Raw genomic sequence first — 20,504 nt, 5'->3', positions numbered from 1 at the left:
AATGTTGTGAAACTTGAAACGGTTCAGAAAAGATTTACAAGGACGTTGCCAGGGTTGGACGATTTGAGGCATAGGGAGAGGTTGAATAGGCTAGGGCTGTTTTCCCTGGAGCGTTGGAGGCTGAGGGGTGACCTCATAGAGGTTTATAAAATCATGAGGGGCATGGATCAGGTAAATAGGCAAAGTCTTTTCCCTGGGGTTGGGGGAATACAGAACTAGAGGGCATAGGTTTAGGGTGAGAGGGGAAAGATATAAAAGAGACCTAGGGGGCAACTTTTTCACATAGAGGGTGGTACGTGTACAGGATGAGTTGCCAGAGGAAGTGGTGGAGGCTGGTACAATTGCAACATTTAAAAGGTAGCTGATGGGTACATGAATAGGAAGGGTTTGGAGGGATATGGGCTGGGTGCTGGCAGGTGGGACTAGATTGGGTTGGGATATCTGGTCAGCATGGACAGGTTGCAGGGTCTGTTTCCGTGCTGTACATCTCATAAATCTAATTGCTGGAGAAACTCAGCAGGTCTAGCAACATCTGTGAGAGAAAGCACAGTTAAACATTTCATGTCCAGTGACCCTTCTTTAGAACTGATTGTAACTACGACTCGCCTTGGCACAATGCTGCAAAATCAGAGTGAGAATACGCTACCGTTTTAAAGCCAAGGTGAAATATTACTGAAACAATTGTTCAAGTAACACAAAAAAAACGTTTTTAGGAAAAGGTTTCTAAACTGGGACGAACAGTCTCCCAACCCTACTTTCAGCTCTTCATCATAGTTGTAGAGTTGTTGACGTCCGAAGCACAGAAAAAGACCCTTTGACCTGTCCAGTTTCCATTGGTCAAAGACAAAAAAAACCTGATGATTCTAATCTCATTTTTCAGCATTTAGCCTTGAATATCTTAGCATTGCAGGGGCACAACTAAATATTTCTTAAAAGATGAGGATTTCTGCTTCTAATACCATTACAGGCAATGAGTTCAAAATTCCTGCCATACTCTGGGTGATTTTTCTTTCCTTGCAGCCCCTCCAGACCTCCTACCCCTCACCTTAAATCCATGCCCACTGGTCATTGATCGCTCCATCAAGCGAAAATGTTCCCTCCCATCCACCCTGTCTGTCCCTTTCATAATTTTATACATCTCAAACATGTTCTTTCTCTGCTCCCAGGAATACAACCCTAGTACATCCAATCTTCCTTCATAACCAAAACTCACCAGTCCAGGCAACATCCTGGTAAGTTTCTTCTGCATCCCTTCCATATTTCTTCCATAACATGGAAACCGGAACTGAAAACAATACTTTTAGCTGCACCATAACCAATGTTTTATACAGTTACCACAGAATCATAACAACTGTCAAGCTTCAAAACAGGATCATAGCGTGAAAAGGTTTGGAAGCCCTGCTTTACACACTTTCTTGAAGCACTAGAATGCAGCACAGATTTATCAGCCTCAGATGGCATATTACCTAAGAAATTCCCAAAGTTGTTTAACTATCTTTATCTTTAGTTCTTGGTGTACAGTATTTCATTTTTTGTCTCATCGTACTGCAGATGAAATGTTATAATTGTCCTGAACAGCAGGATACAGTAGCTAGAATAACATCTAAGTTTGAATAAATTTTTAACCACTAAATTGGTTTGAAACTGATTAAACTGCTGGAGGAAATCCTGGAACAGACTCCAGGTTGTCTCTGTGTTATTACTTTAAATCTAATTTATTTTTAAAAATAGCAAAGATAATATTGCAGTAAGTTATAGATAGAATTAAACTGGTCCAATAGACCAGTGGGCACACAATCATACTATAAACCTCTGGAGCACAGTAAGCTTCTTACAGTGGAAGCTTATATAAAATGACAAAAATCAAAATATTACAGTCAGAAAAATCTGAAAGGCACCATCGGAATTCTGTCTGTTAGCTGCAAAGATTTGTTAACTTGTTTCTACACTATAGCATTGTTTGCAATTCCTTTTTTGTAAGATTTTCTCTGCAACCTGATATTCAGACATAATAGCCATTTTATGAGGAGGGATGTGTCATCATTTTATACAAGTCCTACTCTCCATTTGTGACAGCTACTGAAAATGAAGGTTACAGCCCCATCCTGGCAAGATCTGCAATATTTAAAAATTAATGGCAGATCAAACCCAATTGTAATAATCAAAAACCTGCTGACTGAAATATGCAAAATTCAACCTTCTCTCTCTCTACTGAATTGCAGCCTCCGCATATAATAAAACTAACATTTTTAATAAAATAGTAGGGCGCTTCCAACCGCCAAGCTGAGCATTCTGGCCAATAAGGATGAAGCCACTTAAGTACTCACATTTCCTATATACTCTCCTGATTTCTCCCATTTTTACTTTGTGGCACCGGAAGGTTTTGAAAATGTCAATCTTAGCATTATTAGCTTGTTGGTGGATAAATCCTCAACAAGGAGGACGAGATCCATTTACATCAGCAATTTAAGATATGCAAATTAATTGGAACACAAAATTAAACTTTACATCTGATCTCCAAGGCTCCTGGTATGCACATAATTGGCCCACAGGACAAAAAGCAGGAATGCAGGATGAATAAATAATAAAAATCAAGAGAAAAACAATGCTAAGGCAGGTTACCAGCTGCAGCATTGCAGCATCCAATATTGTACTTCGTTAGAAAGAATTAATTCATTGACTGTCAAGCACCATAGTATATTTCACAGAATGAGATTACATTATCGTCCTTTTCACCACAGATTCATCAGTAGTATACACAATTGATGAACCAAATGCAACTGCTAAGTATGAGCCATAGAAAACAGACTCCCATGATTTATGACCATCACCACTGAAAACTGAAATGTAAACTCACTGCCAGATTTTTATCATACTTAGCATGGATATTGAACGTGGATATAAATGTTTTTGAAATTCACTTTCACAAATATGGATTATATGCAAATGTAAAACAAAACAGCAGTATCACTGCTGTTTTGCAGGTAAGTTACTCTTCCATCTGCTTCATCCATTCCTCCCCACCCCCACCATGTCATTTAGTCTGTGTTGCAGCAAAATATTTTATACGGCACACCACATGCTCAGCAGAACTTTACAATGACTTTTCCTTACGTTATATTCTTCAAACCCAAAACATCACTGTCAAAAATACTGCTCACCTGATTAACAGCATTTGATCTTTTGTACGTTTATAGATATTTTGCAATTAGACTCAAGTTTCCCTTTGAGCAGACCCCACAGAAAGAGCAGCACAAAACAGTCTCAAAAGGGAGGAGGGATCTGGAAGATGGGGAGAAATACTGCTTGACTGAGCCAGAAAGTCAGCAGCAGGTGCCAAGGATGGGAGCTCAGGCCCAGCTGCTGCTTTAAACTCCAATCTCAGGGAAGCAACTGTTCCCTGGACAGGCCCAAACATGACGGGGAGAGAGAGAGAGACACAGAGACAGGCAGACAGACACACACAGGAGTGGGGCGGCGCTCGAGGGCGAAACGGCAAAGCTGGGGCGTGAGGGTGAGGCGGGGTGGTGCGAGGGCGAGGCTGCAGGGAGTGAGGTGGTGAGACGGGGGGGGTGAGGGGAGTGTGTGGATGAGGGGAATGGGGGAAGACTGAAGGGAGTGGGGGGGTGAAAATGTGTTGCTGGAAAAGCGCAGCAGGTCAGGCAGCATCCAGGGTACAGGAGAATTGACGTTTCGGGCATATGCCCTTCCTCAGGAATGAGGAAAGTTTGTCCAGCAGGCTAAGATAAAAGGTAGGGAGGAGGGACTGGGAGGGGGAGACTGAGGGGAGGGGAGGGGAGGGGGGGGTGGGAGACTGAGGGGTGGGAGACTGAGGGGTGGGAGACTGAGGGGTGGGGGTGTGGGGGGGAGACTGAGGGGAGGGGGGGTGGGGGGGGGGGAGACTGAGGGGAGGGGGGTGGGGGGGGGGGGAGACTGAGGGGAGGGTGGGGGGGGGGGGGGGAGACTGAGGGGAGGGTGGGTGGGGGGGGGGAGACTGAGGGGAGGGGGGGTGGGGGGGGGGAGACTGAGGGGAGGGGGGGTGGGGGGGGGAGACTGAGGGGAGGGGGGGTGGGGGGGGGAGACTGAGGGGAGGGGGAGACTGAGGGGAGGGGGGGTGGGGGAGACTGAGGGGAGGGGGGGGTGGGGGGTGGGGAGACTGAGGGGAGGGGGGGGAAGACTGAGGGGAGGGGGGGGGAAGACTGAGGGGAGGGGGGGGGAAGACTGAGGGGAGGGGGGGGTGGGGGGGGAGACTGAGGGGAGGGGGGGTGGGGGGGGAGACTGAGGGGAGGGGGGGGTGGGGGGGGAGACTGAGGGGAGGGGGGAGGGGGGGGGAGACTGAGGGGAGGGGGGGTGGGGGGGGGGGGGAGACTGGGGGGGGGAGACTGAGGGGAGGGGGAGTGGGGGGGGAGACTGAGGGGAGGGGAGACTGTGGGGGGGGGGAACTGAGGGGAGGGGGGGTGGCGGGTGGGAGACTGAGGGGAGGGGGGGTGGGGGAGGGAGACTGAGGGGAGTGGGGGTGGGGGGGGGAGACTGAGGGGAGGGGGGGTGAGGGGGGAGACTGAGGGGAGGGGGGGGAGGCTGAGGGGAGGGGGGTGGGAGACTGAGGGGAGGGGGGGGGGAGACTGAGGGGGGGGGAGAGAAGACTGAGGGGAGGGGGGGGAAGACTGAGGGGAGTGGGGGGGGGGAGACTGAGGGGAGTGGGGGGGGGGAAGACTGAGGGGAGTGGGGGGGGGGAAGACTGAGGGGAGTGGGGGGGGGAAGACTGAGGGGAGTGGGGGGGGGGAAGACTGAGGGGAGTGGGGGGGGGAAGACTGAGGGGAGTGGGGGGGGGAAGACTGAGGGGAGTGGGGGGGGGAAGACTGAGGGGAGTGGGGGGGGGGGAAGACTGAGGGGAGTGGGGGGGGGGAAGACTGAGGGGAGTGGGGGTGGGGGGGGGAGACTGAGGGGAGTGGGGGGGGGAAGACTGAGGGGAGTGGGGGGGGAAGACTGAGGGGAGTGGGGGGGAGGAAGACTGAGGGGAGTGGGGGGGGGGGAAGACTGAGGGGAGGGGGGGGGAGACTGAGGGGAGTGGGGGGGGAGACTGAGGGGAGTGGGGGGGGGGGAGACTGAGGGGAGTGGGGGGGGGGGGAGACTGAGGGGAGTGGGGGGGGGGAAGACTGAGGGGAGTGGGGGGGGGAAGACTGAGGGGAGTGGGGGGGGGAAGACTGAGGGGAGTGGGGGGGGGAAGACTGAGGGGAGTGGGGGGGGGGGGAAGACTGAGGGGAGTGGGGGGGGGGAAGACTGAGGGGAGTGGGGGGGGGGAAGACTGAGGGGAGTGGGGGGGGGGAAGACTGAGGGGAGTGGGGGGGGGGAAGACTGAGGAGAGTGGGGGGGGGGAAGATTGAGGGGAGTGGGGGGGGGAAGACTGGGGAGGGGGGGGAAGACTGGGGAGGGGAAGACTGAGGGGGGGGAAGACTGGGGGGGGGAGGGAAGACTGAGGGGGGGGAAGACTGAGGGGGGGGGGGGAAGACTGAGGGGGGGGGGGAAGACTGAGGGGGGGGGGAAGACTGAGGGGGGGGGGAAGACTGAGGGGGGGGGAAGACTGAGGGGGGGGGGAAGACTGAGGGGGGGGGGAAGACTGAGGGGGGGGGGAAGACTGAGGGGGGGGGGAAGACTGAGGGGGGGGGGAAGACTGAGGGGGGGGGGAAGACTGAGGGGGGGGGGAAGACTGAGGGGGGGGGAAGACTGAGGGGGGGGGAAGACTGAGGGGGGGGGGAGAAGACTGGGGGGGGGGAGAAGACTGGGGGGGGGGGAGAAGACTGGGGGGGGGACTGAGGGGGAGAGACTGGGGGGAGAGACTGGGGGGAGAGACTGGGGGGAGAGACTGGGGGGAGAGACTGGGGGGAGAGACTGGGGGGAGAGACTGGGGGGAGAGACTGGGGGGAGTGGGGGGAGAGACTGGGGGGAGTGGGGGGAGAGAGTGGGGGGAGTGGGGGGAGAGAGTGGGGGGAGAGTGTGGGGGGAGTGGGGGGAGAGAGTGGGGGGAGTGGGGGGAGAGAGTGGGGGGAGTGGGGGGAGAGAGTGGGGGGAGAGAGTGGGGGGAGTGGGGGGAGAGACTGGGGGGAGTGGGGGGAGAGACTGGGGGGAGTGGGGGGAGAGACTGGGGGGAGTGGGGGGAGAGACTGGGGGGAGTGGGGGGAGAGACTGGGGGGAGTGGGGGGAGAGACTGGGAGGAGTGGGGGGAGAGACTGGGAGGAGTGGGGGGAGAGACTGGGAGGAGTGGGGGGAGAGACTGGGGGGAGTGGGGGGAGAGACTGGGGGGAGTGGGGGGAGAGACTGGGGGGAGTGGGGGGAGAGACTGGGGGGAGTGGGGGGAGAGACTGGGGGGAGTGGGGGGAGAGACTGGGGGGAGTGGGGGGAGAGACTGGGGGGAGTGGGGGGAGAGACTGGGGGGAGTGGGGGGAGAGACTGGGGGGAGTGGGGGGAGAGACTGGGGGGAGTGGGGGGAGAGACTGGGGGGAGTGGGGGGAGAGACTGGGGGGAGTGGGGGGAGAGACTGGGGGGAGAGACTGGGTGGAGTGGGGGGAGAGACTGGGTGGAGTGGGGGGAGAGACTGGGGGGAGTGGGGGGAGAGACTGGGGGGAGTGGGGGGAGAGACTGGGGGGAGTGGGGGGAGAGACTGGGGGGAGTGGGGGGAGAGACTGGGGGGAGAGACTGCGGGGTGGGGGCGAGACTGCGGGGTGGGGGCAAGATTGCGGGGTGGGGGCAAGACTGGGAGGGGAGAGCTTAGCCTGTGGGGGTCAGGTTAGTCTGTGGGAGCAAGGGGCAGGGGGTGAGGTCGTGGGGGGGTGGAGGTAGTGGGGCGAAGGTGGGGGGAGAGACTGGGGGGAGTGGGGGGAGAGACTGGGGGGAGTGGGGGGAGAGACTGGGGGGAGTGGGGGGAGAGACTGGGGGGAGGGGGGGGAGAGACTGGGGGGAGGGGGGGGGGAGAGACTGGGGGGAGAGACTGCGGGGTGGGGGCGAGACTGGGAGGGGGGAGCTTAGCCTGGGGGGGGCCGGTTAGTCTGTGGGAGCAAGGGGCAGGGGGTGAGGTCGTGGGGGGGTGGAGGTAGTGGGGCGAAGGTGGGGGGAGAGACTGGGGGGAGTGGGGGGAGAGACTGGGGGGAGTGGGGGGAGAGACTGGGGGGAGTGGGGGGAGAGACTGGGGGGAGTGGGGGGAGAGACTGGGGGGAGTGGGGGGAGAGACTGGGAGGAGTGGGGGGAGAGACTGGGAGGAGTGGGGGGAGAGACTGGGGGGAGAGACTGCGGGGTGGGGGCAAGACTGCGGGGTGCGGGCGAGACTGGGAGGGGGGAGCTTAGTCTGTGGGAGCAAGGGGCAGGGGGTGAGGTCGTGGGGGGGTGGAGGTAGTGGGGCGAAGGAGGGGTGGAGGTAGTGGGGCGAAGGGGGGGTGGAGGCTGTGCGGCGAAGGGGGGTTGGAGGTAGGGGGGGCAAAGGGGGGTTGGAGGTAGGGGGGGCAAAGGGGGGTTGGAGGTGGGGGGGCAAAGGGGGGTTGGAGGTGGGGGGGCAAAGAGGGGGTGGAGCTAGGGGGGCGAAGGGGGGGTGGAGGTAGTGGGGCGAAGGGGGGGTGGAGGTAGTGGGGCGAAGGGGGGGGTGGAGGTAGTGGGGCGAAGGGGGGGTGAAGGTAGTGGGGCGAAGGGGGGGTGGAGGTAGTGAGGCGAAAGGGGGGGTGGAGGTAGTGGGGCGAAGGGAGGGTGGAGGTTGTGGGGATGTGGGAGGGTGGAGGTTGTGGGGGGGGGTGAGGTTGTGGGGTGCGGGGGGGTGAGGTTGTGGGGTGGGGGGGGGGGGAAGAGGTTGTGTGGTGGGGGGATGTGGGGGGGGGAGGTTGTGGGGGGGGTGGGGGTGAGGTTGTAGGGGGTCGTGGGGGTTGTGTAGGGGGTGGGTGTGAGGGGGTGGGGTGAGGTTGTGGGGTTGCGGTGAGGTTGTGAGGGGTTTGGGAGATTGTGGGGGGGGGAGATTGTGGGGGGGGGGAGATTGTGGGGGGGGGGAGATTGTGGGGGGGGGAGATTGTGGGGGGGGGAGATTGTGGGGGGGGGGAGATTGTGGGGGGGGGGAGATTGTGGGGGGGGGGAGATTGTGGGGGGGGGAGATTGTGGGGGGGGGAGATTGTGGGGGGGGGAGATTGTGGGGGGGGGAGATTGTGGGGGGGGAGATTGTGGGGGGGGGGAGATTGTGGGGGGGGGAGATTGTGGGGGGGGGGAGATTGTGGGGGGGGGGAGATTGTGGGGGGGGGGGAGATTGTGGGGGGGGGGGAGATTGTGGGGGGGGGGAGATTGTGGGGGGGGGGAGATTGTGGGGGGGGGAGATTGTGGGGGGGGGGAGATTGTGGGGGGGGAGATTGTGGGGGGGGGGAGATTGTGGGGGGGGGAGATTGTGGGGGGGGAGATTGTGGGGGGGGGGGAGATTGTGGGGGGGGGAGATTGTGGGGGGGGGAGATTGTGGGGGGGGGAGATTGTGGGGGGTGGGAGATTGTGGGGGGTGGGAGATTGTGGGGGGGGAGATTGTGGGGGGGGAGATTGTGGGGGGGGGAGATTGGGGGGGGAGATTGGAGATTGGGGGGGGAGATTGGAGATTGGGGGGGGAGATTGGGGGGGGGAGAGATTGGGGGGGGAGAGATTGGGGGGGGGAGAGATTGGGGGGGGGAGAGATTGGGGGGGGGAGAGATGGGGGGGGGAGATTGGGGGGGGGAGATTGGGGGGGGGGGAGATTGGGGGGGGGGGAGATTGGGGGGGGGGAGATTGGGGGGGGGGAGATTGGGGGGGGGGAGATTGGGGGGGGGAGATTGGGGGGCGAGATTGGGGGGCGAGATTGGGGGGTGGGTAGATTGGGGGGAGATTTGGGGGGGTTGGTGAGATTGTGGGGGGGGAGATTGTGGGGGGGGGGTGAGGGTGAGGGGGGGTGAGGGTGAGGGGTGAGGGGAGTGAGGTTGTGTGGGGGGGTAGAGGTTGTGGGGGGGTGAGGGTGAGCGGGGGGTGTGGGGGTGGGGTGAGGTTGTGGGGGGGGAGCGGGGGGTGAGGGGTGTGGGGTGAGCGGGGGGTGAGGGGTGAGGTTGTGGGGGGGGTGTGGAGAGTGGTTGCGGTGAGAGTGCCGGGGCCTGTCACTCACTGAGGCGGGAGCAGGCCTCGGGCGGGAACCTTCCGTGAACACGGAGCCGTCCCCGCTCCCGGGACAGAGGGCGACCCGAGACCCGAGACCCGCCCGAACCACCGAGAGTCCCCGGGGCCGGGGCCGCCGACAGGATCCACTCACCTGCGGCAGCGGCAGAGAGGGCGGCCACGAGTCAGGCCCCGGCCCCGAGGCGGAAACAGACCCGGAGAAAAGCGCGGCTCCTGCCGCGGGGAGAGCGGGAGGCACTGCCCCAGCCCCGAGCTCCGAGCCGCCGTGGCCCCAGCCCCGAGCTCCGAGCCGCCGTGGCCCCAGCCCCGAGCCGCCGTGGCCCCAGCCCCGAGCCGCCGTGGCCCCAGCCCCGAGCTCCGAGCCGCCGTGGCCCCAGCCCCGAGCTCCGAGCCGCCGTGGCCCCAGCCCCGAGCTGCGAGCCGTCGTGGCCCCAGCCCCGAGCTGCGAGCCGCCGTGGCCCCAGCCCCGAGCTGCGAGCCGCCGTGGCCCCAGCCCCGAGCTGCGAGCCGCCGTGGCCCCAGCCCCGAGCTGCGAGCCGCCGTGGCCCCAGCCCCGAGCTCCGAGCCGCAGCACTCAGCCCCCATTCGCCAAGTTAGCGAGTGGCCAGCTTCAGAAAGCCAGCACCGACCCCGCCAAAAGAAAATCCATGTCGGTCTCAGAAAGTGCAAAAAAAGGTTAAAACTGCAACAGTTTTAGCGTGTTTCTAAAAAACAGAGAATTAAATTAAAACTGTAAAATACATGGAGATCTTACCCTTCAATATTGCATTAACTGACTCACTCCAGGGCATCGGAATTTGTGAAAACAGTTGGGGGCGCTTTTACTTATATATTTATTATTTTTTTATATATTGTAACCTTTTTTTGAGGACTTTTTTTCCTATAATTGAGTGGCAAAGAGTTGTTCTCATTGGTGAAGTGACAGCCATCAACTTGCCTTTTCCTTCAATCCTCTTCCTTCTATTTGATTAGTTTCTCTAACTCACCAACAACAGGAAATCCCACCTCCACACTCTAACTTCATTGGTTACTGTACTTACAACACTAATCATTTCATCAAATCCCACAAACCCTGCATTTGTTCAGAAAATACCAGAAGTTTTATATGGGTTAAAACAAGCACAAACGTGAAAAAAAAATCCATCCTCTCCTCTTTCCCTCCTTTGAGTCCTTATTTTTAACCCTCCTGACTTATGACTATCTAGGATCAGGATTAGGCCATTCACCCTATTCCAACAATCAATGAGACAATGCTGATCTGTTGTCTTAAACTCCATATATCTACCTTGGCCCACATCCCTTAATGCAAAGTAAAAAAATTGTGTTACAAAGTTAAAACCTATTACCTATCTATTATTTGCTTATCTCTGCTCCTTAACAATGTGACTGTACTGCTCGCAAGACAAAGCTTCTCACTGTGCCTCGGTACATGTGACAGTAAATTCCATTCCATTCAATTCAATTCAAAATCACACAACACCGGGTTATAGTCCAACAAATGTACTTAGAGAATAGCCTGGTGTTGTGTGATTTTTAACTTTGTACACCCCAGTCCAACACCGGCACCTCCAAATCACAACTGGTTCAGGAGCAGTTCCTTCCTCACTGTTATTAGAATGCAGAATGGATCTCTCTAATTTCAAATCCAATGTTGACCATGCTTTTTTGCATCTCCTGTGCATTTGTAACCTGGTATGCCTTGCTCTGTCAAAGCATGCTATGATCTAGTTTGTAATGATCTGCCTGTACTGCTTGTAAAATAAGACTTTTCACTGTACTTAGGTACATGTGACAACAATAAACTAAATCAAATCCAAATTGATCTCAGATTTAAAATTAACAACTGATCATGCATCCACTGCCATTTTTGGAAGAGAAATCCAAACATCTCCCATCCTTTGTGTGCAGAAGTGCTTCCTAGCATCTGTCCTGAACAGTCTGGTCCTCATTCTCAGACTCTGCCCCTAGTTCTCCAATTCCCAACCAGTGGAAATAGTTTTATACCCTGTATTTTTCTGTTATACTTCATAAATAACAATATAATAATCAAAATATAGTGACTCTGCATTGTTTTTTAAATGGGAGTGGCATTGGGGAGGAGGAATGTGCAAACTTCACACAGACAGTTGCCTGAGGTGGGAATTGAACCCAGGTCCCTGGTGCTATGAGGCAGCAGTGCTAACCACTATGCCACTATGCTGCCCAGATGCTTGCTTCAGAATTGGCATGGGAAGATAATATTCCAAAATAATGGATGTGTTAGCATATGTTGCTGAGGAGCAAGGGGTTGGCATTTTTAGCAGTGAAAGGTCATGTGATGAAAACTGCACAAATACATTCAACCCAACGAGCATTTCAATCTTAAAATGGATTAGTAGATTAAATTCTACTTGATACTGTTTTGAAGATTTTGACACAGAACTTTAAGAGTCTGAATGTAGGAAGTAAACCCATCAGTGCAGCTGAAATTAATTAAAAGTGTAATAAGTGATGGTCTCAATAACGCTGAACCTGAAACCATTATTGGTTGGCATAAAAGGCCACCTGTTCATGAATGTCTGTGGGAAAAGAAAATTTGCCAACCTTACCCAATCTTAGATCAATGGAAAGTGCAGGAGGGTATTCCAGGAGCAGCACCAAGCATATTTAAAAATGAGGCCTAAACCTAGTGAAGCTACAAAATAGAATGAATGCATGTCAAATAGCATAAGCAGCAAGTGAGAAACAGAGTTTAGCAATCCCATAATCTAAGCTGTGCAGTCCTGCCACTGCCAGTTGTGAATGGTAATGGACGACTAAACAACTCACTGGAGGTGGACATGCCACTAATATCCCGATCCTCAATGATGAAAGAGCTGTGCACATCAGTACAAAGATAAGGCTGAAGAATTCACAATGATCTTAAGTCAGAAGTGCCAAGTGTTTATCTTGTCCTCTTCCAGAGTATATCAACAAATAACAGGAAGTACTGGATACTGCAAGAGATATGGTCTGACAACATCTGGCAATAATACTGAAAACATCTCCTCCAGAACTTGCTGCACCTCTGGCCAAGATATTCCTGTACAACTGCAACATTGGCATCGACTCAACAATGAGGAAAATTGCCCATGTATGTTTGTACACAAAAAGCAGGACAAATCTAAACCAGTCAATTACTGTCCCATCAGTCTACTCTCTTATCATCAGTAAAGTGATGGAAGGTGTCACCAACAGTGCCATCAAGCAGCATCTGCTCAGTAATAACCAGAGATGTCCAGTTTAGGTTCTGCCATGGTCACTCAGCCCCTGACCTCATTCCAGCTTTGGTTCAAACATGGTCAAAAAAGCTGAATTCCAGAGGTGAAGTGAAGTGAGGTGGGAGTGACTACCCTTGACATCAAGATCATCCTGACTGAGTGTGGCATCAGGGAGCCTGAGCAAAACAAGTCAATACAAATTAGGGGGAAAATTCTTTACTGGGTGAAGTCATACCTAGCACAAAGGAAAATGGTTGTGTTGTTGGAGGTCAATCATCATAGCTCCAGGACATCTCTGCAGGAGTTCCTCAGTAAAGTGTCCTAGGCCAAACCATCTTCAACTGCTTCATCAATGACCTTCTTTCCATCATAAGGTCAGAAGTAGGGATGTTCACTGATGAATGCACAATGTTCAGCACCATTCATGAGTCCTCAGACACTGAAGCAGCCTGTGTCCAAAAACAGCAAGACCTGGACAATATCCAGGTTTGGGCTGAAAAGTGCTGAGTAACATTTATGCCACACAAATACCAGGCAATAAGCATTTCTAATAACAAGAAATCTAGCCATCATTCTTTGATGTGTAATAATGTTTAAACCTCTGCATCCTGCATTATCAATACCCTGGGGGTTACCCTTGACCATAAACTGAACTGGATTACCAATATCAATACATGGCTATTTGGATGGGCAACAAATAACAGCCTTGCATGTGAAGTCTCAGTGGTTAGCACTGCTGCCTCACAACACCAAGGACCTGGGTTCAATTCCACCCTTAGGCAACTGTCTGTGTGGGATTTGCACATTCTTCCTGTGTCTGTGTGGGTTTCCTCCCATAGTCCAAAGGTGCACAGGTTAGGTTGATTGGTCATACTAAATTGCTCATAGTACCCAGGGATGTGCAGACTAGGTGGATTAGCTGTGGGAAATGCAGGGATCTGGTGGGTCTGGATGGGGTGCTGTGTACCTGATGGGCTGAGTGACCTGCTCCCACCTGTAGGGATTCTATAACAAACAATAAATTATCTGCAATACATTCCCTGATAGCAGATTCAATGATAACATTCAAAAGGAAAAAAAAAATCTGTTTCCGTGAACAGGGTAAGTAATCAGTAACTTTTTCCAAGTTTGCAGACACAGTAAACTGAGTGGTATCCACTTCTGAACAGACTAGAATGTACCTGGTCTGTAAAACAACTGGCTTGAGAAAGTTAGGTTTGCCTATTTTTTTTGACACATTCAACAACAATTTGCCTTTAATGTTGCTGGAGGTATCACCTTTTTCTCATTCATGGGATGTGGGCATCACTGGCTAGGTCAGCATTTATTGCCCAGGCCCTGTTTCTGCCGCATCTGCTCCCAGGAGGATCAATTCCACCACAGAACACATCTCCTTCTTCAAAGACCACAATTTCCCCTCCCACATGGTCGATGATGCCCTCCGGTACATCTCATCCACTTCCTGCATTTCTGCCCTTGAACCCCACCCCTCCAATCACAACAAGGGCAAACCCCCGGTCCTCACCTTCTACCCCACCAACCTCCGAATACATTTCATCATCCTCCACCATTTCCACTACCTACAAATGGACCCCACCACCACAGATATATTTCCCTCCCCACACCTATCTGCGTTCCGCAAAGACCATTCCCTCCACGACTCCACCTCCCCCTCCCAGCACCTTCCCCTGCCGCCACAAGAATTGCAAAACCTGTGCCCACACCTCCCCCCTTATCTCCGTCCAAGGCCCCCAAGGAGCCTTCCATATCCATCAAAGTTTCACCTGCACTTCCACACATGTCATTTACTGCATCTGTTTCTCCCGATGCAGTCTCCTGTACATTAGGGAGTCAGGACACCTACTTGCAGAGCACTTCAGAGAACATCTCCGGGACACACACATGAAGTAACCCCACTGTCCCATGGCCAAACACTTTAACCCCCTCCCACTCCACCAATGACATGCAAGTGCTAGGCTTCCTCCATCGCCAAACCCTAACCACCCAATGCCTGGAGGAAGAATGCCTCATCTTCTCCCTTGGGACCTTCCAACTACACAGGATTAATGTGGACTTCACCAGTTTCCTCATTTCCCTTGCCCCAACCTTATCCCAGATCTAACCTTCTAACTCGGCACTGCCCTCATGATCTGTCCTACCTGTCTATCTTCCTTCCCACTTATCTGCTCCACCCTCCTTTCTGACCTATCACCATTACCTCCACCTCCATCTACCTATCGCACTCTCAGCTATCTTCCCCACAACCCCACCCCCCCATCTCCCCATTTATCTCTCCACCTCCTTGGTTCACAAGCCTCATTCCAGATGAAGGGTTTATGCCCAAAACGTCAATTCCGGCTCCTCAGATGCTGCTTGATCTGCTGTGCTTTCCAGCACCACACTCCTGACTCTGATCTCCAGTATCTGTAGTCCTCACTTTCTCCTGGTTTCACTTGATAAGTTGCTAGTGATTACCAGGGGTTTTGCCCTTGTTGTGATTGGAGGGGTGGGGTTCAAGGGCAGAAATGCGGGAAGTGGATGAGATGCACCGGAGGGCATCATCGACCATGTGGTAGGGGAAATTGTGGTCTTGATAAGTTGCTAGCGCTAGGGTTTCGTTCAGCGACAGTGAATAATTGGTAATTCAGCTTAAAGTCAGGATAGTGCATAGCTTTGAGAGGAATGCATCTTACTGGTGGACCCATGGAGATGTTACCTTTGATCTTTGAGTAGTAGGTATCATGGGTTTGGAAGCTGCTATCTCATAGATGAAACACAACACAGCTAGTATTCTCCAGTGGTGGAAAAAGGGAATGTTAGAGATAATGTTTCAAATGCCAGTAGAGAAGGTTAAGAAATTACAGAAGTTTGAATATGGGAAACCATTTGGGATGTTTGAGAAAATTCAAAACTGGAAGAAACAATAACATGGATGAAGTAGTCGGAACTCTATTGTTAATGTACATGTTTAAACTTTTTTTTTAATCTGTTCATGGGATGTGGGAATTGTTGGCTGGCCAGCATTTATTGGCCAATGTTAATTGTTCTGGAGAAGGTGTTGGAGAAGATCATAGGGTGTAGGTTCACTTATAGTGCTGTTATTGAGTGAGCTCTATTCCTGAAGAAGGGCTTATGCCCGAAACGTCGATTCTCCTACTCCTTGGATGCTGCCTGACCTGCTGCGCTTTTCCAGCAACACATTCTTCAGCTCTGATCTCCAGCATCTGCAGTCCTCACTTTCTCCTGAACTCCAGGAGTTTGACTCAGTGAAGGAACGGTGATATCTTTCCAAGTCAAAATGGCATGAATCTTTGAGAGGAAATTGGTGGTATACCAATGGATTGGTTCCCCTTATTCTTCTTGGTAGCAGAGGTTGTGGATTTGGAAGGTGCCATCTAAGGAGCTTGGGTGAATTGCAACCATGCATCTTGTAGCTGGTACACACTGCTGCCACTGTGCATTGGTGGTGGAGAAGGGAGTGACTGTTGAAAGTGCTGAATGGCCAATGGCAGACTGCTTTTTGCAGGATCTTGTCAGATTTCTTGAGTGTTGTTGGAGCTGCATTCATCTGGGGAACTGGGGAAAATTCTGGCACACCCAAACCCGTGCCTTCCAGACAGCCATGGGGGAAATGAGAAGTGACGTTCTCTTTGCAGAATTCCTAGCCTCTGAACTGCTCATGAGGCCAACCATTTTATAAGGCTGATTGTGTTTCCAACTGATATTGCTGAGGGCAATGTGCATTTCAAAACTAAAAGATAAAGGACAATATTGCTGGGTCGGCAAACCAAGATGAAGTGCACAACATTAAGTTCTGTATAAAGTACATTTCACAAATGCTTATAGAGAATTAAATAGCTTCCACCTCCCTGTGCAAAAAGCTTTTAATGAGTTTCTTTTTTACAAACAAAAGGGGAGCTTGAACAAATTAGCTCATTGTAGCTAGATAGTGGGAAAAAGGCACATAACCTTCAGAAAATTTAATACAGAGGAATGTTTATTTGAAAAAAAAAGCAACAAGTATAATACTGCAGTTCTGAAAATTGGGTCTAAATGTTATGAAGATACTGCATTGGGGAAGGTCAATTAAATGATTCATGCAGATGACCGAACTGAGAGAATATACTGACTAGAAAAGATGAAGCAGCTTGGAGCTGTTTTCTTAAGAAAGGAGTGAAGATTGGGAGCAACCTGATCTCAATATTTTTAGGGTAGAAGTGAAGTAAATGAATCCATTTGAGGGGAAGAGGAAAGCTGGGGATCATAAATATGAGATTGCCAGGAATAATCCAAAGGATGTTTTGGAGGGAGGCCTTTTTATTCAAAGAATGATGAGAATGAGGAACTAACTATCAAAAGAAGTAGTTGAGGTGAATAGAATAGATATATTTAAGAGAAAGGTGGTAAAGCAAACATAAAGAAAGGCATAATCTTCCTATGTAAAGTACTATGTGTATAAGTACCGGTATGCAAGTGCTGTGTCCAGTTCTGGTCTCTCTGTTACAGGAAGGATATTATTAAACTGGGGCGGGTTTAGAAGAGATTTACCAAGATGGAGAATGGAGGGTTTGAGTTATAAGAAGAGGCTGCATAGGCTGGGAGGTTTTTTTTCCATTGGAGCATAGGAGATTAGGGGTGATCTTATAGAGGTTTATAAAGTAATGAGAGATTTAGATAAAATGAATGGCAAGTGTATTTTCCCCAGGGTGGGAAACTAGGGGGCACTAAGGTGAGAGGAGAAAGATTTTAAAAAGTCATGAGGGTCAATTTCTTTACACAGAGAATGGTTCATGTGTGAAATGAACCTCCAGAAGAAGTGGTAAGTCTGGGTACAGTTACAACAGTTAAGTGACATTTGGATAGTTCCATGAATAGTAAATGTTTGGAGGGATATGGGCTAAGTACAGACAGGTGGGGCTAGTTTAGTTTGGGACTGGTTTGACCAAAGGATTTACATGTCTCTATGACTCCATGAATAGATAAATATGTTGACATTGTTTGACAGAGTCCAACAGAAGTGTGCTTGTGTGCAGTCTAAATACTGATGAACCAGTTAGGCCAAATGGCGCATTCCTTTCCAAAAACTTCATGTAATTCAACAACAAGGGGCTAGAAAATCCACTAGTTTATGCAACATCATCAGGGAAGCCTCTCATCACCAAACTGAAACATTAGGCCGAATCTTATATTTTTTGGCCTAGTCGAGTTGTGTTGGATTTTTTGGAAGGTTTCCGCTGTGAGGCCTGGCTAGTTTTCTCACCGTATCTAGTGAAACTAGTCTCATTAATTAGTGAGGCACCCCCTTCTAGCTCAATCTCAACATACACTCCCAGACAACTCGCCACTCAGCGCATATCTCAAAATTCACAGGCAGCCCTTGCACCTGCACCACCTTTCAAAGCCAAGTACTGTTAGCCTGGAGCTCTTCTGCATCGCTCTGATATTGACCATAGATATGACAGACTGGGCAAATGGGCACCCCACCCTGAGTGGCAGGGACCTGAAGGTGCAGAGGTAGGACTTCCTCTTCATCTAGGGCCAACAGTGGAGACCATGACACTAGACCATGACACTTTTCACTACACCTCCCTACCTGCAAAGGTAACAACTGTGCTTCCACTTTCATATCTCTTAAAACCTGTCTCTCTTTTATTCCAGGAGGAAAGTAGTCCATCATTGGACAGAAAGAGCTAAGATGGGATTTAGCTCCTCGCCCCGTATATGGAGACCACCCTGATTCAGAGTATCCCGAGTGGCTGACTGACCAAGCCCACACACTGGTATTAGAGGATGCCCTCGACTTACTGTGCCAAGACCCCGAGCAAAAGGTTGACTCCTCAGCAACAGAGTACTGCTGACAACAATGGCATGCTTTTACTGTGCTAAACAACAAGGCAAGACAGAAGTAATATGACTCTGGTGTCCATGGCTAATGGGCAAAGGGCAAAAAAGACAAGAAAAGGCAATGCAAGGATGGTGAGAGCATTCAGGTAAGCTCAGATTGAGTGAGCACCATGACAGTTAGCATGTAGCCTAGAGATGGAGCCCGGTCCAGTCCATGAATTGGGTGTATGTCCCTGAACACACAATGTCCTTGCTGCAGTGTTACAGTGAGAGTTACAGGGGCAGCCCAAGGTGCAGCATTAAAGTGCAGCAGCATCCTGTAAGTGGATCAGAGATGTGCCCTCAGAGTTCTTAGAGGCTGGCAAACATTGATGCCAATACCTGTGGGAGTGGGATGCCCATGGAGTGTGCCCTGAGGTTTTGGTCCTGGTTTCCAATGTGGAAGTCCTATAGAGTTGAATTCATCAGGTACTTACTTTGCTTTCCCTGGTGAATTTTGTGGCTTATTTAGCAAGTTTGGTAAGTTAGAAAACTGAATATTAATCAGGTGAATTCAGCTGTCTACATCTTGTTTAACAAGCGATAACCCCTTTCGCTGGGAAACCGCTGCTGTCTTGTGGGAAACCCTGCCACACTGTTTGATGCAAACTGCTCCCGCTGTTGGGATTATGGATTTCTCATGCCATTTTGCCACAAATCCCATCATAGCCCATGCCACTCTAACCCCGAGGAGATTCCACCACTTATGACTACATTTGTCCCTCCAGAAATGCTATCTGCCCTGCCGGCATTTCCAGCATTTTCTAATTTTATTTCATTTACAGTACAGTTTGTGAAAAATTGGGGCATTTAATACCAAGTTTTCTTGGCCTGAAGTTTATTTTTACATGTCTGACTCCCCTGCAAGTCATGACTGATTCAAATTGATTGAAACCTGTATCATTTCATACCATTTGTCATTCTATTAGACCTATAGGGAATAGTACTAGTGATATGTCAAACTCTGAACAACAGCTCTTAAAAGTGTCATTGGTAGTTTCCATTAAGATGTGGTTGTAATTTATATACTGCTTCAGTGGACAATCCTACAAAAGGATGCAAATTTACTCAAAATGTTTAAGTACTTTGTCAAGCTATTTGCAACTCACTTGCTAACATCATACATGGCAACTATTTCTGTTAGACAGCCACAATATTTAATCTACATTTCTACTTGTTCAGCAGGTATCTTCCTAATCGATCTGTTTCAGAGATGTTATGACATGCCTCCAGGTCAATTAAGACTTGAGGCCAGTTCTCCTGGCCCAGCAACGAGGGACACTGCCATGGTACCACACACAGCCTTTTCACATCTGCTTGTTAACATTTCACAAACAAAATACTTGGATGGAAGCTATGAAGATGAACCAATTCAATCAGTTCAACTTTTAATTTTATTTCTTTATTTTTCCACATATTAGGAATAATAGTCATGCTTTATTTTTAAATTTGTTTATCTAAGTTACTACTGGTCCCCAAGTTTGGTACCTCACTGTATTCGTACCCAAGATGGTGCCATGAATGGTGACATTGTACTCTTTACACTTTACTCCTGTACTTCTGTACTTAGGTTCACGTGACAATAAAGCTTAAAGTTGGAGGATGGGACTAGAGGCTGTGAAATTCAGATTGATTGGAGAGCTTAACTTGAGCCCATCAGTTGAGAGTAGGATTGATGACTGTTAGAACAAAGCAGATGAGTTGACGTGAAGATCTTGATGTTGTCGCAAACAGGTTTGTTGAAGACAATTAATCCCAGGTCACTGTCTCTGATTGTTATCAAAAGATAATTCATGGTGACTGCAAATCATAGTTATATATTTGCAAAGTTAGTGTAAGTCCCCAAGAAAGTAATTTCATAGAGCCATGCAATACAAAAAAGGCCCTTCGGCCCATCAGGTCTTATTGTCAAAAATATATTACTCCCTACTCTAGTCCCATGTTGCCTCACTTGCCCATAGCCTTGAATGTTATGACACCTCAACTGTTTGTCCATGTATTTTTTAAAGGTTGTGAGCTTCCCTGTATCAACGACCTCCCAAGCGGTACTTTCCACATCCCACTATTGAAAAACTTACTTCAAATGAACTTTCTGAGATGTTTGACTCTTGTCTTGTGCACAGATTTCTATTGTTAGTTAGTTATGATATGATTTTATGACATATCAAGCAGACGTTTGGTCTGTTTGTAGATGGGTTATAACAGGTAATTACATTCTGCAATGTGTAA

General features: G+C 51.0%; 1 protein-coding gene across 3 annotated transcripts in view; it reads right to left on the bottom strand.

Annotated features, from left to right (window-relative positions):
• The window catches only part of LOC122564005 (SWI/SNF related BAF chromatin remodeling complex subunit ATPase 2), a 131,306-nt gene extending 121,220 nt beyond the window's left edge, over positions 1-10,086 (bottom strand). For 2 of the 3 annotated variants that reach the window (XM_043718430.2, XM_043718458.2), the window contains exon 1: positions 9,908-10,086. The gene's annotated coding sequence lies outside the window, so the exon portion shown is untranslated. Of the gene's footprint in view, positions 1-9,286; positions 9,442-9,907 lie in introns of those variants that run through there. The other variant, XM_043718440.2, reaches the window with a different exon arrangement.
• Between the last annotated feature and the right edge of the window lie 10,418 nt (positions 10,087-20,504).

The sequence above is a fragment of the Chiloscyllium plagiosum genome, unplaced genomic scaffold, assembly GCF_037043375.1.
Source record: "Chiloscyllium plagiosum isolate Xiang-an unplaced genomic scaffold, Cpla_swu_hap1 HiC_scaffold_2, whole genome shotgun sequence".
Classification (NCBI taxonomy): domain Eukaryota; kingdom Metazoa; phylum Chordata; class Chondrichthyes; order Orectolobiformes; family Hemiscylliidae; genus Chiloscyllium; species Chiloscyllium plagiosum.
This window is presented reverse-complemented; position numbering and strand designations above follow the sequence as displayed.